General features: G+C 42.0%; 1 protein-coding gene across 5 annotated transcripts in view; it reads left to right on the top strand.

Moving 5' to 3' along the window:
- The first annotated feature begins 11,992 nt into the window (after positions 1 to 11,992).
- Positions 11,993 to 14,219, top strand: part of ERAP1 (endoplasmic reticulum aminopeptidase 1) — a 33,600-nt gene continuing 31,373 nt past the window's right edge. For 3 of the 5 annotated variants that reach the window (XR_010840193.1, XM_059062890.2, XM_067031376.1), the window contains exon 1: positions 12,120 to 12,240. The gene's annotated coding sequence lies outside the window, so the exon portion shown is untranslated. Of the gene's footprint in view, positions 12,241 to 14,219 lie in introns of all 5 variants that reach the window. The other 2 variants (XM_059062888.2, XM_067031375.1) reach the window with 2 other exon arrangements.

Here is a 14,219-nt window from a genome sequence, read left to right as displayed (position 1 = left end):
AGTTGTGCCTCTCATTTCTCTTTTCCTCTTTGGTGTTAGTTTCATTTCCTTAGGCATTGCCCCACAGTGGGAACTTGACCATTAACACTAATTCTTACAGTACTGAAACCACAAAGAAAAAGAAAAAAGAGGCTTCCCTGTCAGCTTCAGCCAGAATAATCCTGGGCAAGGCCTCTGATTGCCCTAGCTTTTGTCACGTGCCAGTCCTTGGACCAATCACTGTACCACAGAGAATGTGGATGCTCTGTTCATCCCGGACTGAGATTGAGCCATGTGCCTATGGATTTCCCAGAGAGAGCGGAAGAAAAAAAGAGTCCCTAGAGACATTTCAAAGATGCCACATCATAACCTGATGCTTGACAATATGCTTATGTCACAAAAGTATTCATCCCACTCTCAAGTGCCCCAAGCCTCTCGTAATCTAAATCTACCATTGATTTCCCAATTATTTTTGTCCATAAAATCATTAAAAATTACCTGAAGTTTCCTCATAACTGTTTTATTTCTTTTTCATTTGTTCAGCCTCACCACAGTTTAACATTTGTGGTGGATATTGTATCTGGTTCACTCAGTACGTTATCCAGCGCTCCTAGGTTCTGGATGTGCATTAGGCTCGGCCAAACAGAAGTGCTGGTGAGAGACTAGAATTTGGAACTGAGATAAGCGGGGAGAGAGGCAAAACTTGAGTTATTCATTTGGCTGGGACAGATTGTAGCATCCCTGACATGGTTCTGGAGCTAGCAGCTGTGGTAGCCACTGCCCAGTTTAGCAGATGGCTTCTAGGTCATGGCAAGAAAAGCAGCTTCATTGGTGGCCAAGTTCTACGTGGTGGCTTTGGGATTTGTTCCTGGAAGCTCCCTCTAGTATGGGTTTTTTAAGCCATCCCAATGATTATGTAATAGCCTGCAATAAATGCTTTTCTGGTTAAATAGCTTGATTGGATTTTGTTCTCTGTGACTGAATCCTGACTGATACATTTTTAGATTTTAAAATGTCACTGGTGTTTTCGGTAATTTTATTTTTCTTTTCCATCTTTGTAATTACATGGATACAAAATGTGAAGTGAGGTTGGCATCATTTGTTGCTTTCGATGAACAGGTCAATTGGAAGGTGATCACCATTCCTAACTTATGTGTGGTTAGATTCCTAGGAACACATGCTATTATTCAATATGCCTGTGCTGGAGAACTTCCAATTGCCCCTCCAGATCCACTCACCACCCTTCTTATCCCACCCTATGCCCTGGGCCGTACAAGCAGCAATGGGGCTCCCTTGCCCTCTGGCTTTGCCAATGAGGAGACCTGGTTTATGCTGGTCATCTTCCCTCCATGCCCCTCCTCACCATTAGGTAAACATTCACTTTATATTTCAAAAGTGTCCTTGTTGATATAGTCCTCCTAGCTGTGGACCATCTTTCACTCTAGAGTTTGTACTCTAAAAACAGTTAACATTTATTAATTCCTCACCATACAGCTTCTTTTGAAAACTGAGGATTCAGAGATCAAAACACACAAATAGAATGGCCTCTCTGTTCCTTTCCCTGCACTAAGTACCTATACTTTGATCTCCAAACTTCCTATTCTTAATTGGTTAAGAAGAAGAGTCTGATGAAATAATCTAGACAGTTGTCAAAGACCATAGCTAACTCTAGACTCTGTTCACCTCTCTTTCCTCCTCTATCTGCATCATTTTTAGTAGTTCCCTCTAGGTTCCAGAAGTCAAACATCTGTTGCTGCCTACTTTTGAGGGCTGGCGCTCAGGAGTTCACTAATCCTCCTACTTTTCTGGCTAAGGTATGGAGAATCTCCTTTGCCCTCAGTACAGCAGTGTAGAACCAAACAAAAAAATTTTTTTTTTTCTCTAAGAAAGCTTATACTTGCCCTTGAAGTCTATGGTATCATCAGTCAAGATCTATAGAATCAGGACTTCCCTGGTGGTGCAGTAGTTAAGTATCTGCCTGTCAATGTAGGGGACATGGGTTTGAGCCCTGGTCTGGGAAGATTCCACATGCTGCAGAGCAACTAAGCCTGTGTGGCACAACTACTGAGCCTGTGCTCTAGAGCCTGTGAGCCACAACTACTGAGCCCACATGCCACAACTACTGAAGCCCACGTGCCTAAAGCCCATGCTCCACAGCAAGAGAAGCCACCGCAATGAGAAGCCTGTGTGCTGCAATGAAGAGTAGCCCCTGCTTACCACAACTAGAGAAAGCCTGCATGCAGCAACGAAGACCCAATGCAGCCAAAAATAAATGAATAAATAAATAAATTTTAAAGTTTAGAAAAGAAAAAAGATCTATAGAATTAGAATTTCTCATGGTGAAGGTAAGGAATCTTTTTCTGTAAGACAAGTTTCCTAAATTATTCTGGTGCATTCCTTTGCTTCTCTTACTCACTGCATCAATTAATAACTGTTGAAAGAAAGGTAGGAAGAAGGAAAAAGAAAATAAAAGAGAAAGAAAGGAAGGAAGGAACTTCAGTAGTTTGGGTATTTTATTTACTAGTGCACTACAAAGGTTAAGTGAGTAATATGAAATTTTACTATATTATGATTTTGTAGTTTTCATCCTTTAGAGGGGGAATTGTTGGACTGCTAGGCTAATACAGATTATATAAAAGTTTAGCAATCTACCACCAGGACTGGGAAGCCAGAGAGGGCTTCCTCTGTAGCAAAACAATGCTATAAAAACAGAAAAGCCCAGAATTCTCAGTAATTTAATTGGAGTTTTGTTTTGACATCTTTGGCTGATCCGCCCCTCATTCCTGACCCTTCCACTCCTTGTAGTCTTGCTGGGTTGGGAATTGGGCAACGGACATGAGGCAAAGATCCTCAAACTTCTTCCCTGAGGTAGATTTGGTTGGCCCTTCTGCTGGAGCTGGTTCATCCTTTGGGCCTCTCTGGAATCTCTGGTGTTGGGCTCAGATGACTCAGATCTGCAGTGCTTCTCTGAAGTTGCCCTGGCTTTCTCAGGGCTTGCCCCGGCTCCAGCCCTATGGACCCATCTTTCTTTGTCTCTCTCACAAAACTCTCTTTGACTTTGGGCTTTTACTGGGCCTATAATATATTCCCTAGCCTGTAAAAGCTGTTTCTACATTTAGTCATCTTCTTTATCGAATCCATTTATTGTTTAAATCAATTTATTGAGCCCTGGACTCTTTATTGGTCATAATCTCAGATGTCATCTTTCTCCTGAGTTTGGAATCAGTTCTGCTGGGAGTCAGAAGATGACTCATTTTCCATAAGTGAAAAATTTCAGCCAGCTATTAATTTCTCATTTCTTATTTGGGAGATATTCACATTTTCAGCCCAATGAAGAATCAAATCTTTCTAGTCTCTAGAGTCAAGGTCCTTCCTTAGTTTCTGACCAATTGTTCCCTCATCAATCACTTTCTTGATCTACATATCCTTCTTGCCTCAAGGACATAGGCTATCACATCCTATGATTATAATAACAGAAATACCTTCAATGTAAAGTAACATTAATGTGGTAGATAGATTCTTCCATTCCCCCTCTGTATGTAAGAGAGCATGAGAACTGTTTGCTAGCATGATGCTATGGTTCTTTAGAAAATACAGTTGACAAATGTACCTATGTTTTTAAACCTATTTTTATTATTCCTTTTGGCATATGCAAAGAACATGCCCACTCCTGGATAACTCTTTTTTTTTTTTTTTAGCATTAGTAACATTTTTATTTATTTATTTATTTTCGAGATTAATAACAATGTAGTTTATTATTATTTTAATTTTTATTTTATATTGGAGTATAGCTGATTACCAGTGTTGTGTTAGTTTCAGATGTACAGCAAAATGATTCAGTTATACATATATATTTATTCTTTTTCAAATTCTTTTCCCATTTAGTTTATTACAGAATATTGAGCAGAATTCCCTGTGCTGTAAAGTAGGTCCTTGTTGGTTATCTACTTTAAATATAGCAGTGTATACATGGCAATCTCAAACTCCCAATCTATCCATTTCCCCTCTTTCCCCCAGTAACCATAAATTTGTTTTCTATGTCTATGAGTTTGTTTCTGTTTTGTAAATAAGTTCATTTGTATCATTTTTTTTTTTTAGATTCCACATATGAGATAATATATGATATTTGTCCTTCTCTGTCTGACTTACTTTACTTAGTATGATATTCTCCAGGTCCATCCGTGTTGCCGCAAATGGCATCATTTCATTCTTTTTAATGGCTCAGTAATATTCTATTGTATATATGTACCACATCTTCTTTATCCATTCATCTGTCAATGGACATTTAGGTTGCTTCCATGTCTTGACTATTGTAAACAGTTCTGCAGTAAACACTGGGGTACATGTATCCTTCTGAACCATTGTTTTCTCTGGATATATGCTCAGGAGTTGGATAGCTAGATCATATGGTAGCTCTATTTTTAGTTTTTTAAGGAACCTCCATAGTGCTCTCCACAGTGGCTGTACCAATTTACATTCCCACCAACAGTGTAGAAGAACGGTTCTCTTGTCTCCACACCCTCTCCAGCATTTATTGTTTGTAGACTTTTGTTGTTGTTGTTGTTGTTTTTTGTTTTTGTTTTTTTGCGGTACGCGGGCCTCTCACTGTTGTGGCCTCTCCCGTTGTGGAGCACAGGCTCCGGACGCGCAGGCTCAGCTGCCATGGCTCACGAGCCCAAGCCGCTCAGCAGCATGTGGAATCCTCCCCGACCAGGCCACGAACCCATGTCCCCTGCATCGGCAGGCAGACTCTCAACCACTGCGCCACCAGGGAAGCCTGTTTGTAGACTTTCTGATGATGGCCAGTCTGACTAGTGTGAAGTGATACCTCATGGTAGTTTTGATTGACATTTCTCTAATAATTAGTGATGTTGAGCATCTTTTCACGTGCCTATTGGCCGTCTGTGTCTTTTTTGGAGAAATGTCTGTTTAGGTCTTCTGCCCATTTTTTTTTACTGTGTTTTTTTCTTTCTTTCTTTTTTTTTTTTTTTGACATTGAGCCATACAAGCTGTTTCTAAGTTTTAGAGATGGACCCCTTGTCAGTCACATCATTTGCAAATACTTTCTCCCATTCTGTGGTTTGTCTTTCCGTTTTGTTTATGGTTTCCTTTGCTGTGCAAAAGCTTTTGAGTTTAATTAGGCCAAATTTGTTTATTTTTGCTTTTATTTCCATTACTCTAGGAGGTGAATTCAAAAAGATATTGCTGTGATTTATGTCAAAGAGTGATCTGCCTCTGTTTTCCTCTAGAGTTTTATAGTAAACAGCCTTACATTTAGGTCTTTGATCCATTTTGAGTTTATTTTCATGTATGGTGTTAAAGAATGTTCTAATTTCTTTTTCTTTCTTTTTTTCTTTTTTTTGCATGTAGCTGTGCAGTTTTCCCAGCACCACTTATTGAAAAGTCTGTCTTTTCTCCATTGCATACTCTTGCTATCTTTGTCATAGATTAATTGATCACAGGTGCATGGGTTTGTCTCTAGGCTTTTTATCCCGTTCCACTGATCTATATTTCTGTTTTTGTGCTGTTTTTGATGACTGTAGCTTTCTAGTATAGTCTGAAGTCAGGGAGCCTGATTCCTCCAGCTCTATTTTCCTTTCTCAAAACTGTTTTGGATATTCAGGGTTTTTTGTGTCTCCATACAAATTTTAAGATTTTTTATTCTAGTTCTGTGAAAAATGCCATTGGTAATTTGATAGGGATTGCATGAATCTATAGATTGCCTTGGGTAGTATGGTCATTTGACAATATTGATTCTTCCAATCCAAGAACATGGTATACCTTTCCATCTGTTTGTGTCATCTTTGATTTCTTTCATCAGCATCTTATACTTTTCTGCATATAGGTCTTTTGCCTCCTTAGTTAGGTTTATTCCTAGGTATTTTATTCTTTTTTGATGCAGTGGTAAATGGGAGTGTTTCCTTAATTTCTCTTTCTGATCTTTCATTGTTAATGTATAGAAATGCAACAGATTTCTATGTATTAATTTTGTATCCTGCAACTTTACCAAATTCATTGATGAGCTCTAGTTTTCTAGTAACGTCTTCAGCATTTTCTATGTATAGTATCATGTCATTGCAAGCAGTGATAGTTTTACTTCTTCTTTTCCAATTTGGATTCCCTTTATTTCTTTTTCTTTTCTGATTGTCATGGCTAGGATTTCCACAACTATGTCAAATAGAAATGGCGAGAGTGAACATACTTGTCTTGTTCCTGATCTTAGAGGAAATGCTTTCAGCTTTTCACTGTTGAATATGATGTTAGCTGTGGATTTATCATATATGGCCTTTATTATGCTGAGTTAGGTTCCCTCTATGCCCACTTTCTGGAGAGTTTTTATTTTTTATCATAAATGGGTGTTGAATTTTGTCAGAAGCTTTTTCTGCATCTATTGAGATGATCATATGGTTTTTATTCTTCAATCTGTTGATGTGGTTTACCACATTGATTGATTTGCAGATATTGAAAAATCCTTGCATCCCTGGGATAAATCCCTTGATCATGGTGTATGATCCTTTTCATGTATTGTTGGATTCGATTTGCTAGCATTTTCTTGAGGATTTTTGCATCTATGTTCATCAGTAATATTGGCCTATAATTTTCTTTTTTGTGTGTGGTATCTTTGTCTGGTTTTGGTATCAGGGTGATGGTGGCCTCATAGAATGAGTTTGGGAGTGTTCCTTCCTCTGCAATTTTTTTGAATAGTTTCAGAAGGATAGGTGTTAACTCTTCTCTAAATATTTGTTAGAATTCACCTGTGAAGCCATCTGGTCCTGGACTTCTGTTTGTTGGGAGTTTTTTACTCACAGTTTCAATTTCAGTACTTGTGATCAGTATGTTCATATTTTCTAGTTCTTCCTGGTTCAGACTTGGGATATTGTACCTTTCTCAGAATTTTTCCATTTCTTCTAGTTTGTCCATTTTATTAGCATATAGTTGCTTGTAGTAATCTCTTATGATCCTTCATATTTCTGTGGTGTCCGTTGTAAATTCTCCTTTTTCATTTCTAATTTTATTGCTTGAGCCTTCTCCTCTTTTTTTTTCTTGATGTGTCTGGCTAAAGGTTTATCAATTTTTTTTATCTTTCCAAAGAATCAGTTTTTAGTTTCATTGATCTTTTCTATGGTTTTCTTTGTCTTTATTTCATTTATTTCTGCTCTGATCTTTATGATTTCTTTCCTTCTACTAACTTTGGGTTTTGTTTGTTCTTCTTTCTCCAGTTACTTTAGGTGTAAGTTTAAGTTGTTTATTTGAGATTTTTCTTGTTTCCTGAGGTAAGATTGTATTGCTATAAACTTCCCTCTTAGAACTGCTTTTGCTGCTTCCCTTAGGTTTTGGATCATTGTGCTTTCATTTCCATTTGTCTCTAGGTACTTTTTTTTTTTTTTTTTTGGTGATACGCGGGCCTCTCACTGTTGCGGCCTCTCCCATTGCGGAGCACAGGCTCCGGACGCGCAGGCCCAGCGGCCATGGCTCACGGGCCCAGCCGCTCCGCGGCATGTGGGATCTTCCCAGACCGGGGCACGAACCCGTGTCCCCTGCATCGGCAGGCGGACTCTCAACCACTGCGCCACCAGGGAAGCCCTCTAGGTACTTTTTGATTTGCTCTTGGATTTCTTCACTGATCCATTGGTTGTTTAGTAACATATTGTTTAGTTTCCACATGTTTGTGTTTTTTACAGTTTTTTTCTTGTAATTGATTTCTAATCTCATAGTGTTGTGGTTAGAAAAGACACTTGATATGATTTCAATTTTCTTAAATTTACTGAGGCTCACTTTGTGGCCCAGCATGTGATCAATCCTGGAAAATGTTCCATGTGCACTTGAGAAGAATGTGTATTCTGCTGCTTTTGGATGGAATGTGCAGTTGCTGTGGCAGAGGGAGCTATAAACAACATCAAACCTAAATACCAGGATTCCTGAACCAAGATTTGCTTTAATGTCAGATTAGCAATATCTGGTAAGCTCCAACACCTCAAATAACTTAACATAGCAGGCATAGGTCTGGATTTTAAAGAAATTGACATGATTCATTTAGATGTATTTGTGGGATTGCTTTGAAACAACAGAGCCTTACTGATTGTGATATTTTACATTTTTAATGGAATTCATGGATTTCTCTTGTGTGTCATAGATAATTTTTATATAAGTAAGTAATGATTTTCCAGTAGATAAATTGGTAACAAACATAAACATATAATTCTCGGAAGAGGAAATAAAAACACCTAATTAACATATGTTCAGTGTATTATTCAATCTCATAATAATGAAAGAAATGCAAATTTTGAAAAGATGCATTATGGTGATTTACCTCCTAGTTGAAATGAGCAAAGGGAAAAGGCATAGGAATATAGAACGTGGGCTGAAGAGTAGTGAGGTGGACCTCCTGCTTACTGAGGAGGGACAGAAGAGGGGTGTGGTCCTTGTGCTCCATCAGGCTGTGAGAACTGGGGGCATGCTCAGGTTTCCCTCTGTGGCAGGAGTAGGTCAAATAGATGTCTGAGGAGGGGGGAAAATGGGAAACAAGTCATCAGTCCTCAGGTCACCCAGAAAGTTCTTCAGGACCCAGCAGTCCTAGTAGTCTGACAGCAGTTTTGGTCACTCTCGTTGTTCCTACGGAAGCTGGCATCCATCACTCCCTCTCTAGTGCTCTGTCATAGTGGCGACTCAGGACTCTTTCTGAAGCTTGACAAACTGGCTGAATCAAGAAAGGAATTTGTTGCTTTTCTTGATTGGAAAGCCCAAGGGTAGGGCTTGCTCAGGACAGCTGGGGCTGACAGCCTCAATGGGGTTATTTTCTCTGTCTGTTTCTCTCTGTCAATTCTACTTTACTTTAAATTGGCTTCACTTTAGAGCAAGCTGTCTCCACATGGTGGCCCCTGCCTTGTAGGTCACTCACCATCTCAAATCCTTATAGAAAAATGGAACTAGAAGCCACCTACACAAGTGCACTCTGAGGGTCCAATGAGATAAAGTGTATGTCAATGCTTTCAAACCACAATGTTTCAGAGGAATTTATTTGTTCTTGTGGGGTCAGTGGCCTGCTTTGAAGCAGTGTTTCTTTTAGCTTGACATCTATACCTTCTTCCTTGTTTCTGATGTTCAATAAAATGGTATAGATATTGTTGAGTAGGCCTGGCTTGCAGTTTGGCATGTAGGAAAAAAAAAGTATCATCCTCTTTATCAAGAATATCAAGAATGAAGGACATTGCTATTCTTTTTTTTTTTTCTTTTTTAAGGTGGTGTTGAAAAAAATTAAGTTCTGGGGCCATAGGAGCCTGTGGAGGTGCCTCAGGGACCCACAGTGTGTGTGGGGGGAGGTGTGGGAATGGGGTTGAGAGACAGCGGGCAGGGACTAAATGGGTGGGTTTGTCAGAACAGCCCTGCTTTGTCTGTTTTCTACATCATGATTCCGGGTAAGATTTTACATCGAGAAGGAGAGTGGTGATATAGTTAAAATGGCAGCAACTTTGGCAGCAAAACAGAAGAAATGAGCCAAATGCTGACATTAATCGACAAAAGCTAATGAAGACAGAACTGATCCAATTACTTAAAGCAAAAGTGAACACCATTTGATCAAAATCTGGAATCCAATCTGAATAAAAAAAGAAATTGATTAGTAATAAGCCAAGATTGTATGCCTCACAATGGCAAAAGCCTGAGGTCAACTCTCTCCTCCTCCCACGTTCCATCTGAGACTAAGGGCACTGAGAAGCTTTTGAAATGCATAGGCCCAACTGACTCTCTTGCACTGTGTGGAGGACAGTATTAGTGTTTACCAACCTCTCCCCGCATTTGCAGGAGACCCTGTAGCTAGTTCTGGGCAATGAAATGTGAGTAGAAGGGATGTGTATTATTCAGTGCTGAGGGGGGAAAAGGCTGATGCATGATTCTCTGGACTTACACTTCCTTGCCATGGTGATCAAGAAGGCCAAAAGCTTCAGATGGATGCACCTACAAGATGACTAGCCTCTGTCACACTGAGCCCCGAAGGGCTGTGCAGGGCAGAGGACCCTGCCTACAGACAATGGCTGTGTAGCATGAGTGAGAAATAAAGCTTTGTGTTCTTAAACTACTGATGTCTTAGTTACAGCAGCATAAGCGAATATCCACTGGGAGGAAATGTGGAGGTTCCAGGAAGGTTTTTCAGGGTGGGAAATTCCTAGAGGCTGACTGGAAGAGAGCAAAGCTAGAAGTGCCAAGTGAAGTTGGGGGCTAGGTGAGGAGGAAGAGGAAGTAAATAACAGCTAGCTGAGGAAGCTGTGTGAGTCAGTGGAAAAAACATGCACTTTGGAGTCAAACTGACCCCACCTAGGGTTCACATTTAGGTTTCACTTCTTATTTTCTCTTTGAGCAAGTTGAAAGCCTCTCTTACTTTTCTCATTTATGAAGCATAATACCTACATTACATGACTGCTGAAAAGATTAAATTATATATACACACAAATGCACATGACTAGCATTCAGCACAGTATCTAACAGTTGGTAAGTAATCCATAAACCAAGATGCCCTTTCTTTCTGTCTGCTTCCCTCTAGTACCATTTCTAAGCTTGGTAGCTGCTAAGTTTTGATCTCACAGACTCTACAAGTGGGACTCCTTCAAGTTTAAAGTCCTCACTCCAAGGCTTGCATCCCACAAATCCCTGCTAGAGCTTTGAAACTACAAGGAAATACTGCCAAATCCTGTCTTTAATTGCTTTATTTGTAGTGGCTTTGGATTCTGAAGAGGGACTATTGGCCATTGTAAATAATTCTAAAGTCTGGGTGAGTCTGGCTCCTGTCTGTCTTCCCAGGTATCTGTAAAGGCATTCCCCTCTTCCTGCCTTCTCATTTGTCACTTATAGCAGCCTCCAGCCTGTTTGGTGCCTTCACTTCCTTCCATCCTGACCATCAAGAAATATTTTAAAAGAAACTAAACTTATTAGAAACTGAAGGGAAAGCATCATATCCCAAAATATAAATATGAAAACAAAGAAATGCATGAGTTTACTGGACAGGAAGCTCTCATCTGAACAAATTGGGATCACTCACTGACACCCAGAGGCCTTGGAGGCTATAGCTGTCCACTGACACCCCTGCAAACATGCAGAAATTTCAAACGCAGAAATTACCTGATCCCCAAGTTGGTTTCTTGTTGAATTTTAGTGAGAAAACTTCCCTTGGTTCCATTCTGGTTGGGCTTGGAGACAGGGTGTTAAGTTTATGTTACAAAATATCCTTGACTGGAGAGTATATGCAGAACAAAATATTATGGTTTTCAAAAGGAGGCATAAGACTGAGGGGAAAAAAGCTGAGAAATACTGTTCTAGCGACTTGGAACCCCAGGTTCTCAAAGGCAAAGCAGCAGAGAAAGAAGTGAGAGGAGAAAGCCCGAGTATAGTGAGGAAAAATCCCAGAGGGGCCGGGGCAGCATTTCGTGAGTATGAATATTTGTGTTTTCTTGGCTTGTTACCTAATTTACCCTCAACTGTTTAAAGATGGGCTTTCTGAGACATTTCATCCAGTCTTAATGTTGTAAGGGGAGCAAAGAAATGGTAATTTGATTTGAAAAAGCAGGGAGGGAGGTTTTTTAATGTGGGGAGCAGCAAACCCTTGGGGTCCAATGGCCCCTTGGTATTGGTGGGGCAGTTCCGGGCCTCTATTTCCCCTTCTTCCTCTTCGGTGTCTCCAGCCGAACCCCACTACAGGTGAAAGCCCAGACGGTTCAGCATTTTGCAGAAACAAAGAACTGTTCTGGGTTCCTGTTTCATTCTGAGGCGGGCCGAGGGCTCTCAGCCCATTTGCGGAGGTGAGATGATGGACACCCCTTGCGTCCAAGGGGCTTTGAGCTGGCTCAGGCTGGGATAGAGGGGCGCTCTGGTCCACCGAAGAGCCCTCTAAGAGCATCGTCCCATTCCGTAAGCCCCAAACCTCCGCTGCACCAAAGGCTAATTAATGAAAAACCAAACCAAACCAAAACTCCAGAGACACACGCAGGGGAAATGTTCTGCATTCCTAAAGGGGTGCTCTGCCTCGCCTGGGCCCCCAACAGTACAACCCTGCGGCTTCCCTTGCTGCCGCACTCTTTTGTGAACTCCTGTCTTGGGAACAGCCATGTCTGCTCGTCCCCACTTCCGGGCTTCCCCTTTCCCAGCTACCGCCTCGGCTTGCCGAGGCTCGACCCCGCGCCCAGCGCTTCTGCGTGCAGCTCCGGCTCCACTTTCACTTTCGGTCCCGGGGCGGCCAAGGCAGGCAGCAGCGTTGTGGTCCCCGAGCCCCAGGTACAGCGCTACCGTCCCCAGTGCGCCCCGCGGGGAGGGGGCTGCGTCATGGGGAAGGGCGGGGCCCAGGCATCCTCCCTGTGCTGGGGAGGCCTGGGGTCCGGGGCGCGAGGAGGAAGAGAACCAGGGGGCTGCGAAGTGGGGCTGGGGGGAGTAGTGGGGCTGGGGATCATGTCGGCGGGGAGGGTGGCGGGGTTGGCGCGGGCCCAGTCCTGCTCGCGTCCTTGTCCTTCTTTTCCACTGGGCGATGGACAAGGGCGCAGGGCTGGTGCGCCCGCTCCATGCGCTCCCTGGGCTGTGTTGCTTACCGGCCGGCAGGCGGGAGCCTCCTCCTGCGCTCCTCCTAGAGGCTGGGTTCCTGCCCGCCGCGTCCACCGGACTGCCGAGTAGGACCAAGTGAACTGGTGGGTGGATTGTGGGGTTAGGCCGAGGAGGGCACCTTGCAGATAATAGTCAGAGAAACGTACGTGGCTTTGGTTACTTGCAGGCTCGGGGATGTTCTGGGAACATCAGTTAAGTGTCCTCAAGATCAGTTCTTTCCCTTCTTCTCTTGTACTGGTTGCCAGTAGTTGTCTGTCCTCACTTCTCTCTGGCTCAGCCTGGCTTTATCGAGTTAAAACACTACTGTTTGAGCAAATTAGAATTCCCTCTCTGGTTGTCTTACACACCTGTTGGGCCTGCAAGTTAATTTCATGAGGAAGGAGAAGTGCAGACACTTCCTTACCTTTTTCATGGAGGTTCTTTGTGAGGCCAGGTTCAGAAAGAAATGCTCTGTTTTCTACTGAATCCCCAGAGTATCTGCTCTCAATTCAGGATGTGGTCGACAATTTAAAACAACAAAACAAAACTTAAAAAAATTGGCCAGGGTGGTCTCTTTTTCCACGGAGTTGGAATTGTACTGATATGTAGCACATTTTCAGGTGGGCCTAAATAGATAAATTGTAATATGTTAAAAAATTGAACTGATTCAACATTTTTATTATTTACCAGCAGTGACAAGCTGTTGTCAATGCTTGTTAATTTCATTGTTCAGAGCATTTTGGAAGAAGGTCCATTACCTCTTGGTGATGGATTTCACATTCCATACTGTCCCGATGAAGGGAAGGATGAGATAGCCCAGGACCAGTTGCCCCTGACTTGCTGTGTAAGTGGGAAAAGTCAGAATCACCAAAGGCAGTAAGGTTCCTAAAGTATCTTGAACTCTTTCTGGCTGTGAAGTAAAGTTAGGTACTCCGTTACTGCTGTACTTTTATCCACAACATTGTGAAAGAAGCTTTAGTAAGATCAGATGCCAAAGGAAGATACTTTTTAAAACTTTAAAGGAGTACAGTCAAGTACAGGAAGTTCCTTTAAAACCCCTGTCTCTGTGCCCTCAATCTGTGTATATTTAACTGCCTTCTTGATAAATCCCCTTGGATATCCTCATAGACAGCACAAATTAAACATATTAAAAAATGAACCCTTCATTCCCTCTTCTCTCTTTTAAATCTCTTCCACCTCTGGCCTTCTCCATTTCAATAAAGGGCACCCGTGACTACCCAGAAGTTCATTGTAGAAACCTGGCAGCCATCCTGATACATCCTGTCCTTTCCCTCACTCCCTACTTCTAATCCACCCTAAATATAGATGCTGAATCCATCCATCTCTCTGTCTCCACCCCGCCCCCCCAATTCTTTCTGTTGACACCATCCGAGCATGAACCACTCTCTTATTTTGTATAGACTACTTTCTAACTGGTCTCTTGGCCTTCACTCTTCTTCCCAGTCTTCCACTCTCCACACAGCAACAAGGGTGATTTTCTTTAGGTGTGAACTGGATCCTAGCTAGATCTCCTAGCTCAAATCCCAGTGGTTTCTCATTGCCCTTAGGATAGGATCCAAAATCCTTAAGATGCCTAGAAGGTGTGTGGTGGTCTGGCCCCTGCCCACCTCTCCAGGCGCATCTTTCTGCCACATGCTGGGCTTCAGCTTCACTGACTT

Source organism: Kogia breviceps, chromosome 4 (assembly GCF_026419965.1).
Source record: "Kogia breviceps isolate mKogBre1 chromosome 4, mKogBre1 haplotype 1, whole genome shotgun sequence".
In the NCBI taxonomy this organism is placed as follows: Eukaryota; Metazoa; Chordata; class Mammalia; order Artiodactyla; family Physeteridae; genus Kogia; species Kogia breviceps.
The sequence above is the reverse complement of the archived record's forward strand: the minus strand, read 5'-3'. Positions and strand labels throughout refer to the sequence as shown.